At 34.5% G+C, this 19,650-nt stretch overlaps 1 pseudogene; it reads right to left on the bottom strand.

Moving 5' to 3' along the window:
* Window positions 1–236: 236 nt before the first annotated feature.
* LOC149404809 (uncharacterized) lies at window positions 237–8,646 on the bottom strand (annotated as a pseudogene).
* Window positions 8,647–19,650: the final 11,004 nt, after the last annotated feature.

The following is a 19,650-nucleotide window of genomic DNA, read 5'->3' as shown; positions in this document are numbered from 1 at the left end:
AAAATAGTAATACAAAAAATACTAACATGTCATGTACAATGTATGACTCCCACTGATTTCATCAAGCTACGCTCCCAATAATCCCATACGGGCAACATGATCTGAAAACACACACATGGGTAAGACTTTCGTAAGTGGATCTGCTAACATGCTAGTGGTAGGCGTGTACTCAATAGCAATGAGGTATTTATCGACTTTCTCTTTTAAAAAAAAAATAGTACTTTATATCAATATGCTTAGAGCGAGAAGTACTCTGTGTTCTTAGATAAATCTACCAGCTGCGGAATTATTAGAATACAATTCCAACGGCCTCGAAATCGAGTCTACGACATTCAAAGATGAAATGAAATTCCGCGACCATATTGCTTGACAAGCAGCCTCATAACACGCCATATACTCTGCATCCATCGTAGAGGATGCTGTAAGTGTCTGCTTGACACTTTTCCAAGAAACAACTCTTCCAACCATCATTTTAAAGACAACATAATGTAGACTTTTTATCATCAATGCAATCCTTGATAATCGGCATCACTGAACCCAACAATATCAAGAGTGTCAGCTCGCCGGTAAGTCAACATACGATCCTTGGTACCTTATATATACCTCGTGACTTTCTTGGCCACTTTCAAGTGACTAAGTCCATGATCAGTCAAGTATTGACCTAACATGCCCACAACAAAAACAATATCAGGTCGTCTGCATACTTGGGCATACATCAGGCTTCCTACAAGTGACGCATAAGGAACGACTTTCATTTCATCTTTCTCATTTTCGTTTTGAGGACATTGGCCTTTAGAGAATTTATCGCCTTTCACAATCGTGGCTTTCACGGGAGAAAATATGTCATATTGAACCTTTTTAAGATTCGATCAATACAAGTCTTTCGAGACAATCGAAGAACACCATTAGCTCTATCACGTAAAATCTGTATCCCAAGTACATATGAGGGATCACCAATATCCTTCATATCAAAAGTGGCTAGATAACATTTGTTTTGTCTCGACCAATAGGTCAAAACTATCAGACGCTAGAAAATATCATCAACGTATAGTGCCAAAAAAATGAAATTGCTCCCACTGACCTTAATGTATATACATTGATCAACTAAAATATCCTTGAAATCATTTGTAGTGATAACCTTATTGAACTTAAGATATCATCGCCTCGATGCTTGCTTAAGCCTATATATACAATTTTTTAGCTTGAAAACCATGTGTTCCTTGCCACTCATCTCAAAACCAACCGGTTGAGTCATATAGACATCTTCAAGCAAATCTTCATTCAAGAAAGTCATCCTCACATCCATTTGGCTGAGTTCTAAATCAAAATGAGCCACTATAGCAATGATGATTCGTAAAGAATCTTTATTGTAAACTAGAGAGAATGTCTCTTTGAAATCAATGCCTTTTCTTTGACTATAACCTTTAGCCATAAGTCTGACCTTGTACCTTTCTACTTGCCTATTTAAGTCACGTTTAATCCTATATACCCATTTGCCTACAATGGGCTTGCAACCTTTTGGTAATTCAATCAACTCCCAAACTTCATTTTGTGACATAGAACTCAACTCATCTTTCAGCATCCATCAGCAAAGCAGATTAAGGATCATTTACGGCTTGCTGAAAATTGATTGGCTCGATGGTGTCACCTACATCAAACTCGTGATCTTGCAAATAAACAACGCAGTCATCAGAAATAGAAGGTCTGTGGGTTATCTGTGATCTTCTTAACGCTGTAACATCTGTTGGAGTAGATCTAGGATTAAGAATAATTTATCGCTCTTAGCAAGCGGCGGAATATAAAAAATTCTTTAAAATATGTAAAACGATTTTACTACCTAGACAAAGTGCATGAACATGTAATCTAAAATAAATAAAAAAAACTATAATGAGTTTGCATTCGGTACCAACCTTGTTTGAAGATTGAGCATTGAGAAGCTTTTGGAAAGGTTGAATCGCTCGTCTCCCCACTTAGCTTATCTCATTCGTGTCTTCTTGAATCCGAGTAACACGATAGTTCTACCACTGAAGTCTTCGAGTTTGGAAAGGATTTTGTGTGTGGCCACTATTAAACACAATGACTCAAGAACTAGTCTTAGACCCAAAGAGCTAATACAAAATGCTAGGTCTAATGAGGACCTAGGTGCCAAAACAAAAGAGCAAGAAGAAGAGAGGGAAAGAGAGATGGGTAGCCAATTCTAGAGAGAGAAGTTTTCACCAAAAACTTGTTTCAACATTGTGAATGAGGTGTGGTATTTATAGGAGAATGGATTGCCTTGAAGAGGTAATTTTCTCTTCTCTATTGAATATCACATATTCATGAGCACAATCTTTATTTCTCATTCCTATCATAATAATACCAAGGTTGAAAATTTGTTTCCCTTTTCTTCTCTCTTGGCCGTCCAACACTATATGGCATGTGCCATCTTTTCCTTTTGGAAAGTATCTTCGTACATCAATGCAAAAAATAATTTCCTCTTTCTTTTGATGGTGGCCACGAAAATCTTCATCTAGAACATACTTCTAGATGTTTTTTTTATTTGTTCAAGACAATACAAGAAAAACCCATATAGAATTTTCACATAAAATTCCATAAAATGAAATTCAATCCTCAAGGCCCAAATACTATTCTTGGCCGTGTGGACTTAATTCACATTGTCATCATATGACAATGTCCACAATCTTATTTTGATATTTATACCATCTCATGTCCGTATGGACAAAATTACCCTTTAGATAAACTTCGTAAAATTCGTTTAGTTCAACACTTGAACTTGTTTTGACTTAACTACTAGTTTAACAAATCCTACTCTAATGACTTGTGGTAGTGACATCATGGATCCAAATGAACAAAGCTTGAGCTAGCATACTTGGACACAAAATTTCACAAACCTTTTCCAAGTTCTAGCTTAATGTCAACTGACTCCAATAAAGAGTTGACATTGAAAATCTCTCTGTTCAAATGAATATATTTTCTACTTAAAAATTCTACTTAATTGTGATGAGTGGATGAATATTATCTATGTTTACCCTTCATGAATATCATCAACTGGATGAGATTTATAAAATTACCATTTTACTCTTCTAGTTGTTATTTCCTCAACTCCTTTGTCACTTGTGAATAAGTTAGAAACAATGTATTGACGAGGAGCTAACAAGTCACATTGTTTCATCCAAAAGAGTTATGACTCAATTTGGACACTGGCCAGTTCATTTATTCACATTCCAAGGAACAAAGCATGAGGTGATATACATTGCATTTCAGTAATCTTGTACATGAATTCCATATCTATGAGATCTTCACAAAGTTGTTCATGACATCTTCATAACTTAGTACTTCATCAATAGGTCTTGTCTATATCACATAGTGAATCTAGAACTCTGACTTTCTCAAATGAGAATATGTAAGCTATGAAATAACATGTCTCATTTCAGGATTGAGGTAAGCGTGATGCAATTCATACATAGTGACATTGAGACAGAAGAGGTTAAATGATTTTGTTCTTACAATGTCTCTAGAAGTGCACTGGTCAATTCAGTATCTTCAAAAGGTACCTAGGAAGGACTATAGAGTCTCCAACTCTCTACTTGTCATAACCAGACATCATAGGTTCTCCTAACAATCATGCTGCGATCAATAGCCCTTTGATCCTTAGATTGTGAAAATATTGTTTTAAGCAAACCATGAAGAGTTTGTTCATGTAAATCTGTATTTGACTCTTCATTTGTTTTTAGGTTTGTTTAAGGACTAAAGACTAAGGTTTATCATAAAGCTTCAAACAAACAAGGAAGAATGAATGAAAGTTTCAACTCTTTATTAATTATTCAGCAGTTACAAGCAAGAGTCTTTGTAAGACTTTATTACATCAAATGCATATAAGCAACAACTACTACTCTTCTTGTGGGCACCAATGCCAATACCATCATCTCCAACATCAAGATTGTCATCTTGTACTTGATCATGTGGTTCATTGTGAGCTTCTCTAAGAATCTGCTCAATTATGGGGATCATTAACATGAGTAGAAGCAAAAGCGATAGGCATAGATACATGGACTAACATAAGTTACTCCCTCAATACATTTTCTCTTGACTCTTGACTTTGACCAAATTCATCTTCAAAATAGACAGCTCTATCAAATTCTATATCTTACGTAGTGTTAGTGGGGCAGTAAAATCTAGAACCCCTTGATCCAATAGTGTAACCTACAAAGTAGCCACTTATAGTTTTTGGATCAAGTTTTTTTAGATTGTACTTTTGGTTTGCGTCCTCAAACATGAAAATGACGTAAACTTGGTTTGTTACCTAACCACAACTCATATGGCATCTTATGAATAGACTTACTGGGGACTTGATTCAAGATATAAGCCGATGTCTTTAATGCTTGACCCCATAAGACCGCTGGCAAGCTTGAATGATTAAGCATACATCGAACTATGTAAAGAGGCATACAATTTCTTCTCTCAGCGGCTCCATTTTGTTAAGGTGTCCCCATCATCATAACCCCCATAATACCCCCCCCCCCCCCCCCCCAGCTTTGATTTTCTTTTCTTTTTGAAGCTCAAGATTTTTCTTGAAAATCTTGAACATTGTTGTCAATGGTGCCCACAAGAAGAGTTGTAGTCTTTATATTGTACATTTGATGTAATAAAGTCTCATGAAGACTCTTGCTTGTAATTGCTTATTCATTAATAAAAAGTTGAAACGTTCATTCATTACTCCTTGTCTGTTTGAAGCTTTATGATAAAACATTAGTCTTTAGTCCATAAACAAACTAAACAACTTACGAAGAGACAAATGTAGATTTCCATGAACAAACTCTTCGTAGTTTGCTTAAAACGATATATTCGCAATCTAAGGGTCAAAGGACTATTGACCTCAGTATGATTGTTAGAAGAATGAATGACGTCTGGTTATGAGGCATTGAGAGTTGGAAACTCTATAGTTCTTCTAGGTATCTTCCGAAGGTACTGAATTGACCACTGCACTTCTAGAGACAAGATAAAAACAAACCATTTAACCTCTTATGTCTCGAAGTCACTACGTATGAATTGCATCGTGCTTACCTTAATCCTGAAATGAGACATGTCATTTCACACCTTACGTATTCTCATTTGAGAAAGTCAGAGTTCGGACTCACTATGTGATTCCGAACAAGGCCTATTGGTGAAATACTAAGTTGTGAGAATGTCATGAGTAACTTTGTGAAGTTCTCATAGATATGGAATTCATGTACAAGATTGCTGAAATGCAATGTATATCACCTCATGCTTTGTTCCTTGGAATGTGAATAAATGAACTGGCCAGTGTCCAAATTGAGTCTTGACTCCTTTGGATGAAACAATGTGACTTGTTAGCTCCTCGTCAATACATTGTTTCTAACTTATTCACAAGCTACAAAAGAGTTGAGGAAATAACAGCTAGAAGGGTAAAATGGTAATTTTGTAAATTCCGACTAGCTGATGATATTCATGAAGGGTAAACATAGATAATATTCAGTGGATCCGTTCATCATAATTTGGTTGAATTCTTGAGTAGAAAATAAATTCATTTGAACCGAGAGATTTTCAGTGTCAACTCTTTAGTGGAGTTAGTTGACATTAAGCTAAACTTGGAAAAGGTTTTGTGAACTTTTGAGTCCAAGTGTTTAGCTCAAGCTTTGTTCATTTGGATCCATGAGGTCACTGTCATGAATCACATCGAGTAGAAATAGTTAAACTGGAAGCTAAGTCAAAACAAGAACGAAAATTGTCAAAAGGGTATTTTTGTCTTTTGAGACATAGGACGAAATGAATGTCAATAAATTTTTTGACATGGTCAGTTGATGACATGCATCACTCAGCCAAAATTAGATTTATTGGGCCTTGTGGATTAATTTCATTTCATAGGAATTTTATTGAAAATTCTTAATGGGCTTTTTTCATGTTGTCATGAATAAATGGAAATGCTTCTAGAAGCCTTTTCTAGACAATATGGGCGCCTACTACCCAAGGGAAAGAGAGAATATTTTGTGCGTGAATGTATGAAGATACTTGCCAAAAGAAAAAGAGGAAACAAATTTCCTCAAAGAGGCAAGAGGGAATTCGGCCACATGGGTCAAGGGAGAAGCAAATAAAAGAGGAAACAAATCCAAGGACTTGCTTGGATCCTCTTGGCCGTGTGACTCATGAAAGAAAAGGGGAAATTGGCTCATGAATATGTGATATTCTATAGAAGAGGAAACTACCTTATTGAAGGTGAAACCTCTCCTATAAATAGGAGCCTCATTCCACACATTTCATTCATCCAAAGTTTTAGAGATTGAGAGCTTCTCTCTCTAGACTTGGCCGCCCCTCTCCTCTCTCTCTCTATTCAATTTCATTTTTATTGTTTTGGGACCTAGGTCCTCATTTGACCTAGTGTTTAGCACTGCGACTTCAAGACTCGTTCTTAAGTCGTAGTGTTTAAAAGTGCCCACACACTAATTCCTTTTTATCTTGAGTGATTTAGTGATAGAAACTTTCGTGGTTGCTCGAGTTAGCGAGGAAATGAAGAGAGACGTGCTGCAAGGGAGACGAACGTTGCAACCTTTTCCAAAAGCTTCTCAACGTTCAAGCTTCTAAAAAGGTTAGTAATCTTTTATGCTCATATTAGATTTATTTACATGTGCTTGCTCTTTGTCTAGGTTAGTAAAAACTGTTTTACTTGTAAAAGAAAATTTTTAAAATTCCGCCGCTTACCGAAGCGTTAAACTTTTTCTTAAACCCTAGATCGATTCCAACAAACATTTCTAACGATTCAGATTTATCATGATTAAGTTCAACATAACCATATCGGGAAAATTCATCAATGAAGGTGATAAAATACTTGTAACCATCCATAGCAGGTAGTGAAAATGGCCCACATATATCAGTATGGATCAACTCCAATATCGTTGTGGACCTATCAATTTTAATCTTTCTGACCTTTGCTGTTAATTTCCCTTTAATACAATCAACAAAGGCACTAAAGTTGGAAAAATCGAGGTCCCGAAGTACACCTTCTTTTACAAGTCTCTCCATTCTTTCTTTAGAAATATGTCCTCAACGTTTGTGCCACAACATAGAACATCTTACGTTAGATCTCATACGCTTAGAACCAATAGTTGCATCTAGAGAAGGTAGAGCTATAGTGACAACATCATTCACATCAAGTTTATATAAATTTCAACTTAAACTTCTATTTCCCAAGAACATAGAGTCACAATACATATTTACTTTACCACTTCCAAGAGTAAGAGTGTAACCAAGACTATCCAAAATAGATACAAATATAAAGTTCCTTCTAATCGATGGAATATATGCAACATCATGTAAATCTAAAAAACATCTAGTAGTGAGTTGTAGTCTAAAACTCCCTAAAAAAATAGGGGTTATTAAGTTATATAGCCACATGGATATAGTGGATTGAGATATAGCCCACCTTTGATTAATTTCTTGTAAATAGCCAAGTAAACTTATTAACAGATTAATAAAAGCCTTATTTAACACAACCAAACATATATTTTAGGTAGTTAATGGGCTGCCACGTATGCAAGTTGGCTATTTACAAAGTATTTACCAAAGGTTGGCTAATTTACAATTACTATAGTTTAGGTGGCTTACGTAGCCAATTTTTTGAAAAAATAACTTACACTCTGGAATCGTCTCTCATGTATACATTTCGCTCCACATTACTCGGTCTTCTTCAACTTGTCCGCCTGAAAGGAATTCGTAACATGAATTTTTGCTCTTGTATCTAGCCACCAAGTATTCGTGGGCACCTCAATCATATTGGACTCTAAGCAAACCTTAACAAGAAAACTACCTTTGTTCTCTAAACGAGCTTTGAGCTTACAATAGTCAGCTTTCACGTGTCCAAATTTCTTACAATAGTTACACTTCCTATAAAAAAAAAAAGGTTATTTAGTTATATAGCCACACGGTTATAGTGAATTGGGATATAGCCCACATTTGGTTAATTTCTTATAAATAGTCAAGTTAACTTATTAACAGATTAGTAAAAGACTTATTTAACTCAGTCAAAGGTTGGCTAATTTACAATTCATATATTTTAGGTGGGCTACGTAGCCAATTTTTTGAAAAAAAAAAATCATTCTTGTGACCAGAAGAAGATGGGCCTAGTTTTCCATTCCCTTTTGTAGCAACTGCTTTCTTCTTCAGATGACTTAGGTCAATAGAGTTATTGGGAGTGAGCTTTATCTTGGGAGGATTATTTGGGTTTGTCACCATGGAGATACTTCTTGTCTTTCCCTTTTTTATGTCATCTTCTTCCTTTGCAAGAATGGCATTCATCTCATCAATCTGTCCATTGTTCTTTCTGAGCATTGTAGCTTGACCTAATTGAAACAAATTATTCCGGTTTCCATCACAAAACACACCATGTAATCCTCGTCAAGGTCCATACCCATGCCCTTGAGTTTGTGGTGGCAACCCATGAGCTCTAATGTCACTTGCACCGTCGTAAGTTGTATGGTGAAGCATGTTCAAATACTCAGTCTTCTCATTCTTTGAGAACTTCTTGTACTTATCCTTAATAGCATGAAGAAAATCATTTTCCTCTTTACCCTCGGGAATATTATCACGAATGGATTCCTCCATGTGATAACTCATGATCATCAAGAAACAACGATTCGATAGGGTAATTAATCAGTTTTATGAACCTCCAAGTAATTGTGAGGATAAAAACATCAATAAAGGGAACGTGTACACTACTACAAAACTAGGATTCTACAACGCTTAAAAACAGTTTTAGAATTATTCTACAACGTTTGTCAAGCGTTGTAGAAGCTTCTACAATGCTTAAAATATTCGTTGTAGAATCCAAGCTTCTACAACGGATATCTAAGCGTTGTAGAATCTTCTACAACTGTATAAATTCATTGTGCAATTTTCAAATAATTTAAAACTTCACGCCGTGGTGACGTAAAATTTTCGCCGCGGCAAGATATTCTACAACGGATATTTTAACCGTTCTAGAAGCTTCTCGACACGGCGACAATGATATACCGCCGCGGTGAGAATTTTTTTTTTTAACAAAATGTCGCTGCGGCGACGTATAATTCTCGCTGCGGTTAGACGCTTCTACAACAATTAAAAATATTCGTTGTAGAATACCTCGTCGTGGCAAAATATACGTCGCCGCGACGACGTATATTTTGCGCCGCGGCGAGAGGCTTCTACAACGGATCTAGATCCGTTGTAGATCCGTTGTAGGAAGTTTCTGAATTTTTTTTAAATAACATGAAATCATAATTTTGTGTTCTAACCAACGAAAATCAAACAAAACTCTAAATTTGTGAATTAAGAATCAAACAAATTCAGGAAAACAACATGAAATCCATATCAACAACGTGAAATTAAAGTTATAACCACCTTAAAAAACATAGAAAATCATACCTTAAAAGTTTAAAAGAGAGAGAGGTAGCGAGAGAGATAGAGAGGCGGCGAGAGAAGATGGCGGCGAGGACGTGGCGAGAGAGGATGGCGGCGAGGACAAGGCAAGAGAGGACGGCGGTGAGATTTTGGCGAAGCGAAGACGTGGCGACGGGTTTTGGGCGGCAAAATCTTCAGAGAATCGGTCCAAAATGGGTGTATCGAGTTTGGGTAATGAAAAAAAACTGAATTCGGCCTTTTATAGTGAAACCCTAAAAAAATTACGACATCTCGACGCGGCGAACATTGTACGTCGCCGCGGCGAGATGCTCATACAACGGCTTTTTTTAACCGTTGTTGGAGTATTTCTTCGCCGCTGTGAGAGTCTTTCCTGCAAAATTCTTTGGCCACAGTATCAATCTCGCCGCGGTGACGGCTACGTCTCGCCGCGGCGAGATGAACGTCGCCGCGGCGAAAAATGTACTTCGACGTGGCGAGGCTCTTCTATAACGGAAATTTCGCCATGACGAGGTCTATTATTCTACAACGCTTTGCCATAAGTTTGTAGAAATACCAACTTTCTACAACACTTATGTCAAGCGTTGTAAAATTCCTAGTTTCTACAACACTTATTTTAAGCGTTGTAGAAAATGGGTTGTAGAATCCAATATTTGTAGACGTGGTAAGTGTTTCTCTAGACCAAAAAATTTTAATATGCTCAATCATACGACATGTAGTGAATTATGCATTTAGAACTACCATCAAACAACTTTCTAATATATAAAGAGATTTGTGACTAAATAAGTCACTTTAAACATGTGATTTTGGATCTAACCTACGTCTGATAATTTTTAGGGATATATTCAAAGGGCTTATGTGGTAATAATTAAGGTCTGATTTGCCCTTATTTATCAACAAATCCGTCACTTTTTCTCTCCTATTTTTTTCAAATAATTTTTTTGCATCAAAACTTCAAAAATTCGTATCTTTCTCATACGGACTCGAAATTGAGTGATTTCAGATCCTACAAATTCGTGGCGTCGAGATCTTCAAAATTAGACCCAAATTGTGTCTGATGAAAAATTATGTTTAATGCATCATATTTACGTTTCCATTTATTTTTTTGATAATTTCAAAAAATTTCTGTTATTTCCATACTTAAGGTAGTAACGTGATTTTTCTACATCTATAGTATTAAACATGACTTTTCATCAAACATAATGGATCTATTTTTGAAGATCTCGGCGTCACGAATCCGTAGGATTTGGAATCACTCAATTTCGAATTCATATGAGATAGATATGGTTTTTTAAAGTTATGTAAAAAAAAATGTAGGAAAAAAGTAGGAGAGAGAAAATGACGAATTTGATAATAAATAAGAACAAATCATATTTTAATTATTGCCACATAAACATGTTGGCTATTTCACTAAAAGTTGTGAAACGTAAGCTAAAAATAAATTTCATAATTTCATTTTGGCTATGTTGTTACACTACCCGTAAATTAAAGGAAACACAAAAAAGAAACCAAACACCAAAACCCATTAACGGACATTGATGTATTTTAAACTCCACAGAAATTACAGCGACTCCAAATCTAGTTTTGCTTCAGCACGCATTATATACTTTAAAAAAAAAAAAAAAAATTGGCTACGTAGCCATCTTAAACTCTAGCAATTTGGTTTTAGCCAACCTTTCGGTAATTTCCCGTAAATAGTCATTTTGCTTACGTGGTATCTTATTAATTGAATTAATTTTACATCTTTGCCCTTATTTATTACGTCCGCTAATTGAATTAGGCAGTTTTTGTAATTTTGAATCTAACCGATTTGGAAAGATTGTTAACGTGTATTTGGAAATTTTCAGCGTTGACTTGAGCTAAATAGTTTATATTTTCGTGGCAATTCATTAGGGATAAAATCTGTAAATATATTCTTCATTTATTGATATTATTTGTTTTCATTTCAGGGATTATTTTGATCACCGCGCAAAAATCTTTGAATTTTACAATTCTTTTGTCTTTCATATATTCATAATTTTAGAACGTCCAAAATATTTTCATAATTTTTTTCAGTTTATTTACACGAATATTCTGTAAATATGCTTTGTATTTGCAATGCATTTACGATGAAACAATTGGTATTAACTGTAAATCAACGTCGTATTTACAATATTGGATGGAATTGACCAAAAATAAAAAGGGGCCATGCCCTATTAGTATATATACAGACCCATTAACCCATATATAGATCTAATTTTTCTTAAAAAAACAACATCTAACCACCATTAATTACGAATTCCGATTCCTTTCCGACCGCCATCGACCTAATCACCGCCTCCGAGAGGCAGAGGCTACAGAGGACCGAAAAAGCTTTCTCGCGCTCGGAATCTCCGAAGAGGACGATCGAGGCGAGAAATTCAGCGACGTCGGAGGATCAGATCGACCGTCTATTGGCCTCGCTCTCGACGGCGATGGATCTGAGTCGACTGAGCCAATCAATCGGATCATGAAAAAAAAAACCGTTCATCATTTTTTTTATTCTTTGAACACTGAATGAGAGGGGAGAGAGAGACACTTTGTTTTATGTGTATTTATTGAGTTTTAAATCTTCCCTCAATTTGTGCGAGTAGTTATGTCCGAATATTTGTTTTCCATTTAAATTAATAGGCTGAAAATAATGGGCGGGAATTTGACTGAGGTTATTTGAGGTCATTCACATCTTTTAACATGCTATAAATAGATTGATTTGGCTATTAACAAAAATTAACAAAAAGTTGGATAAAACCAAAACCTCTATAGCCGCGTGGCTATATACCTATATAACTCTAAAAAAAAATTAAAATATAAACAACCAGGTTTGAGAAGAGGAGTTCAACAAATGAAGATTAAGCCCTAAAAACAATTGAGCAGACTCTGATACCAACTCTTAAAAAAAACAAATATGATGAGCATACTTGAATAATAGACAACACAATTAATCTATGCTCATACAATTCCAAGATTTCATTCTATTTAGAACATTTAATAATATTAATGAACATACCTCAAAGATTAGGTAGTGATTCTCTTATGGCCATCTTTCATTATTTGGCTTAATGAGAGGTGGGTTATGGCTTAATGAGCCAACACATAGTCATTTGGGTACTACCATATGCCTCTAATTTAACTAAAAAAACTATTAACCATCCCATTATGGTTTATCTAATGATTAAAAGGCATTTCAATCAATGTTTGTGATTATAGAATTACATTATGGTTATATTAGTCCACATAAAAATTCCAACACATGGTTAAGAACATGTGACGTATCTCTCATACGCACACTACCAAATGGGGTACATAAGAATGAGCCAGTTTGCACAACTTGAAGGTTGTTAGTTTTCATTTTGTCATTTTTTTAGATAGTCCAATAACTTATTACATATTTTAGTATACCTCATTTCCTTGTCTTTGGCTTTAGTTCAACAGTGACATTGTCTAGAAAATAGAATATTTAATAACTAATGTTTGATATTGGTTGGATCCTGGTTCCTATTGTGGTTTTTCATGTATGTAATTTGATTATGTTATTTATTTTTCTGGGAATGGAGGTTATGATCAGTTAGACTATTTATTGGAGTTAGATTTCAGACGCATATTTTAGGTTCTATTATTGAAAGGCATTTAATTTTAGCCCCAAACTTTTCTGAAGGAAAACGCTAACTGAATAATAAATATCCATGGATAAGTCCAAGTCTCCATTCTGACTTGGACTAAGTGATTCATCCAGACTTTTCCAATCTTCATTTAGTCAACAAAAAGGAAAAACATATTTCTTTCAATTTTTCATTTATTACTTCATGTCCTGAAAAAAGAAAATTTTAATTCAATTAAAATGTTTCAAGCCAGTAGGTGTACCTATTTCAAATTTGCAATTCAATTGATCTTATTTCAAGGATAGAGAGTACACATCAGTATTTTGTTGGCCCTTTAACTAGGATATCATACAAATCTACGTCTGAATATTTAATGCAAACTATATCATATCAAATAAAATAATTAATAATCGATTATGTCTTATCGTATAGTAAAAGCAATCTTTTAATTGGCATTAATCAACTAGGAGAAGCAACATTTCAATTGTAAAGAGTACTTGGAAGATAAACTAATGATTTGGTTGTCTTATATGAACAATTTGGGAATTGCTGTACTAAAATAATACTTTTGGAAGAACGGAGAATTTGAGCTAAAGATATATTTTTAAGAGAAAATGACAATAAAAATACTTAATGTTTATGAATTGTGCATTTATATACTTATTTTTTAAAAGTTACGAGATGAATACTCAATGTCGATTTTTTTGTCTCTCTGTTACTATTAAATGTGTTAACTTGGATGGAATGACACGTGCAACATCAGGTAATTTCATAAATTAAAAATATAAATAAATAATTTTTATTGTTTATATATATATTAAAAAGATTAAAAAATAGTTTTAATTTTTTGCATAATCTTAAAAAAAAAAAAAAAAAAATACACACCTATGTGATGAATTTAGACATTAAGTTAAGTAGGGTCATAAATAAAGAGAAATTAACTTGAATACTTGATTCAAAACGCTATGATTTAAATCCTATGTAAATAATTATATAAATTGGCTCGAAAAAAACATAAGCATTTAAATAAATACAATTATTTGAAATATCATCATATCTATTTTAAATTGATATATAGATTTAGACATTTTCGTAATTACAATTATTTGAATTTGGATTTTTTATGATTTTTTTAATATTATGTTTAAATATAATATAAATTAATTAATTAAATTTTGATTTATCAAAATGACACGATGTTGACATGTGTCATTCCATTCAAGTTAACATCTTTAGTAGTAACAGAGAGACAAAAAAATTGATGTTGAGTATTTATCCCGCAACTTTTAAACAATAAGTATATAAGTGATACAATCCATAAATATTACATATTTTTGCCGCTATTTTCTCTATTTTTAACGAACGGTGATCTTGAGTTGAAAATAAGAATGAAGGATTTTGAGAATGGCATTCAGAGGATGGTCGATTGTGATATGATGAAGTTCAATGTTGGCCGTGAGAGCAAGAACACTATTTGTCATATGTCCAAAGATCGGGCGATCTTATCATAGTTCGTAATTAGAAGATTTCTCCAATTGAGTTATCATTTGCAAGATGAATAACTTATATAAAATTAATCTTTTCAATATAGGTTTAACATGTGCATCATGCTTGTCTGGTCCATAGTAAACCTCCTCATAAATATTGACTAGTTGAAAATTATATGCGTCGAGCCGTTCATATTTCAATTTTGACCAACGGGATCGAAAATTATACAAAGTGTGGTCGAGCGTTACGCAGAAAATTTGTATTGTTTCTCACATTCGTGTTTGTAAAATAAAAAATATTTAAGAAGTTGTTTAACCATAGGACACATTAGGACATTCATTGATTTTTTTTTCTTGTAAAAGGCAGATTCGGAAATCACACGGTGGAACTACATATTTGAATTGAATATTGTACAAATTAGTTTATATGAATTCGTTCTAGAAATTTTGCAGTCAAAGTATATTTTCCCGTGAATGCTTCAAAAAAAAAGTTCGACGAAAAAAATGAAAAACAAAAACGAGAAAACATCCGCTATTCATTAATTACGTTCTTTGCGGTTGATGTGATTAAGGAGTCAATCTTGTCCAAGTTTCATTGGAGAATTGAATTGCATGGGGTTCATAATTGACCACCCAGTTGAAATTTTGCTACGATGTTAAATTCAAGCATGAATGCCGAGAAGTCAACGGGTACAAGTCAATGAATCTGGTTTCTTGTATAATGTATGACACGCTTATATTTATATATATATATTCATTGACCAGAAACCAGATTCATTGTCGATCTTAATTTACTGAAATGACCTCAAGTAATGAATAGTACACAAAAATGAAGAGAGAAAAAGAAAAAGGAACTGGAAAAACCAAGTTGGAAAACTTTTTCCTTCAACATTGGTTCACTAAAATGATACAGTAATTGAGAGTTGTGACTTTTTGCTTAAAAGAGTTGATCATGCGGAAGCAATGCGAGACTCTCTAAAAGCTGAAAGTGGCATTCATGTCCTAAATAATTACTATAAAATAAAATAAATTAAATTACAATTCTTTAAAGATATGTAGTTGAAATTAAAACAGATAAATAAGATAATGTCATGCAGCTAAAATTAAAAATATATGAAGTTTTTTTAGAGAAAAAATAATAGCTGGTGATGGATGTTAGAATTCTTAGATTGAAAAAATAAGGGTCAAGCGGCTATATAGCCAAATAGAACTTAAGTTTTTGCAAAATAGCCATAGTTTGTCAACTATAAGCAAACTAGTCCAAGTAAGATTAATCTAGACTGGATTAAATTTAATCCCAACGAACTATAAACAGAATGTAAGCTTTATGAAGGCTGGATTAAAATTAATCGATGCAGGATTAAAAGTCGTAGTACTCTTAAATTGGCTATTTTGCTATACCTAATGAAACTATGGCTATTTTGCAAAAGTCATAGTTTGAATGGGCTATTTCATATCATTTTTCCAAAAAATAATGGGGATATAATCAGTTCATACAAGTCATTTTTAAATATTAATCGATGTGAAAGACATACTTTTATTTATTTATTTAAACTAGTATTTAAATAAAATAATATAGCAAATTATTTAAAATGCTCCACGTCAGCCAAAACTCTATATTTTTGGAACATCATAACATTCAGTCGATAGTTGTGTGATGAGTTAGATGATAGTCAGTTTAAATTGAAAGTTAACATAAAGAAGTGTGAGAAAAATTAAACAGTGCTGTCGATGCTAAATTATTGCTTGGAAACTTAATTAGTTTTAAATATAAAACTTCTATAATTTTAATATATATTAGAAGTTTAGAACAACTTCCAGTCATGTGTAACCTTACATGTCTCGATAGTATGACATATTCTCGACGTGGGACCCTAACATATTAAACTGAGCTCTAACTTGTAATTATATTTCTTCCTTTTTGCAAGGCTAACTGAAATGTTAGTGGACTTTAACTAATGGGCCGTTAAGTTTATAATTACTATCAAATGGGCCTTAAGTTGAAGGGCTGAAGTATATGTCGTAGTGTATATATACTAGGGAGTTTCCCAAAACTAGAGTAAAAAAATGACCAAATGACTTTTTTGGACGTTTTTTTTAAGAGGTCAGCAATAGGATCTCTTCATTTATTTCTATTTATGTAATTACCATTATATCTTTATTTATTTTTATTTTTTATTTTTGGTAAAGAATCTCAAAAACTAAACCCTACTCTCATCTCTCCTTCTTTCTTTTTTTTCTTTCATTTATTATTGGTTTCATCTCCTCTATTGTCTCCGTTTCATCTCCTCCATTGTCTCCGTCGCATCTCCTCCATTGGCGTCGTGTCTCATTGTCGTCCGGGTGTCTGGATCTCAGCCGGCGTCCGGCGTCCGCGTCGTGTCTCATTGTCCCTCCTCACTCTCTAACTTGACGGCCATCCCTCGTCTCTCTCTTAGTTCGTACCGTCCGTCATCTTCCAAGGCCACCCACCTTCGCCGCTGTCTCTCTCTGCCCGTTGCGGCGCAGAAGCTCCCACATTGACACTCTTTTCGCTCTTTATTCTGGTAAGCTCCCTCATACATAGTCATTTCAATACAGTGTTTGTGACCAACGTTGTAACGAAAGCTTCAGCATGACTCCATATTTCATCGCAATACAGTCACAAAACGAAATTATTATGAGCTTTCCAGGAATCTTCAACAACGAGGAACATACCTCATCAACTGCCTCTGGACCTGGCATAGGCGTTTTAGACTCATGGGTCTCTTCGGCTCGGGTCTAGTCCTCGCTGCCATCAGCTTGCGTCTGGTTCCCGTCTACTTCTTTTAGCCCTTCATCTTCAGGACCTCTCCCACCGTCTTCGTCGTCTTCACCATCATCTTTTTTCTTCTGAAGATCATCTTCTTTGCATTTGCCTCCATCAGATGGCTGATCTTCATCATTTTTCTCGGTTTTTTCGTCGTTGGTCAAATCTCCCTTGTCCTTATCATCTTCCTTGTTCTCTTTTTCTTCTTCTTCTTTTCCTTGTTTCTCTTCGACATCGTCGTCCTTCATGGGAACATCTGTCCCATTGTTCTCGTGCTCTTCTTCTTCGTTCATATTCTCTTCTTCCTTCTCCTTCACATCCTCTTCATATTTCTGGAGGTTGACAAAATCATCTTCCTGAGAGACTTGTACTTGTTTCTTGTCCACAACCTCTTTCATGGTTGCTGAAATGGCACGCATTTCCGTGGACAACTGTTTCTTCCACTCCACAAACTCAAATCTGAAATCTTTCAGATCTTTTTCCAATGTAGAAAAGCGAATCTACGATGTACCACTACTACAAACAGGGGATTCCACAACGGTACAGTACCGTTGTGGAATGATTCCACAACGGTTCTGTACCGTTGTGGAATCCTCCGTTGTGTAATGATTCCACAACGGTACAGTACCGTTGTGGAAAAATTTAACAGATTTAAACATCTCGCCGCGGCAACGTGTATAGTTCGCCGCGGCGAATCTTTCCACAACGGTACAATTGTACCGTTGTGGAAAGATTCGCCGCGGCGAACTATACACGTTGCCGCGGCGAAATTGTACCTGAGAGCTATTTTTCTAGTTTTCTAATTAAAAAACCTGAAATGAAATTATATATCCAAAACAAAATATTCATAACATCCAAAACCAAATATATATAAAAAAAAAAAACATCCAAAACAAATATCTATATCATCCAAAATCAAACTAATATTCACATTCTATAAAAGTTTGTACGTAAAATACCCACTCTTCTCAAACTTTTTCTAAGTTATCCGGTGTATATGACTTCTTCAATTGTACGTAAACTTTGATTGACTGTTACTTCGGGCTCCTTGGTTGTCAAGCTTGAAATCCGAAAAAAAAAAATCCTTATACGCACAACAACAAAAAACATAAGAAAACAAATATTCGTGTAAATTCAATACTTCAAATAACATGTAATTAATTTACCTTTTTATCAACTTCCTTGGTTGTAGTAGACATAATCTATGAAAAAACAAAATTAAATATAATCTCAATTCAAACCCATTCCTATACAAACTCAAACCGAAATTCAATTTCAATTCAAACTAATTCCGACATAAACTTAAACCGAAATTCAATTTCAATTCAAAACAATTCCAACACAAACTAAAATCGAAATTCAATCTAATATTCTAACTCAATTCCAACTCAAACTCAAGGTAATCAAATATTCTAACTCAAATCCAACATAAATTCAAACCAAAATTCAATTCCACACTCATTTTCTACATGAATATCAAATTCAATATTCAATATCTATATAATTTACACACAAATAAACAATTCTAACCTAATTTAAACATAAAAATACAAATTAAATAAAAAAAAATACTTACACGGAGTGAAGACGACGAGCATGGGGCGTGGTGAGTCAATGAAGTTGTCGGAGATGTGGGTTGTGGTCGGAGGCAAGGTTTTTGTTATTGTCTACTACAACAACAAAAAACATTAGAAAACAAATATTCGTGTAAATGAAATACTTCAAATAACATGTAATTAATTTACCTTTTTATCCACTTCCTTGGTTGTAGTAGACATAACCTATGAAAAAATAAAATTATACATAATCTCAATTCAAACCAATTCCAATACAAACTCAAAACGAAATTCAATTTCAATTCAAACTAATTCCGACATAAACTTAAACCGAAATTCAATTTCAATTCAAAACAATTCCAACACAAACTAAAACCGAAATTCAATCTAATATTCTAACTCAATTCCAACTCAAACTCAAGGTAATCAAATATTCTAACTCAAATCCAACATAAACTCAAACCAAAATTCAATTCCACACGTACTCATTTTCTACATAAATATCAAATTCAATATTCAATATCTGTTGTCGCACGAAAATGAACAACTATTTAAAACCTCGGGCGGTTCGATCCAAGGCCGGACCAAGTGATCGCACCCGGGCCAAGAGTGTGAACTCGATAGTCTCGAGCTAGGGTTTTCTCCGATCAACCCGCCTCTCGGGAGAGGTAGGGGGTGAGGAGGAGGAGTGACCGTGCCTTGGTTGTCGGCTGCCTACGTACCCGTGCGTGGGATCAGGTCAATACGTAGTTCAAGCGTGTAGGACGCAGTATGAGGCGCGGAGCCTTGGCGGA

The sequence above is a fragment of the Urtica dioica genome, chromosome 2 (genome assembly GCF_054948205.1).
Source record: "Urtica dioica subsp. dioica isolate 48M chromosome 2, U.dioica_male_clone48M_v1_H2, whole genome shotgun sequence".
Taxonomy (NCBI): Eukaryota; Viridiplantae; Streptophyta; class Magnoliopsida; order Rosales; family Urticaceae; genus Urtica; species Urtica dioica.
This window is presented reverse-complemented; position numbering and strand designations above follow the sequence as displayed.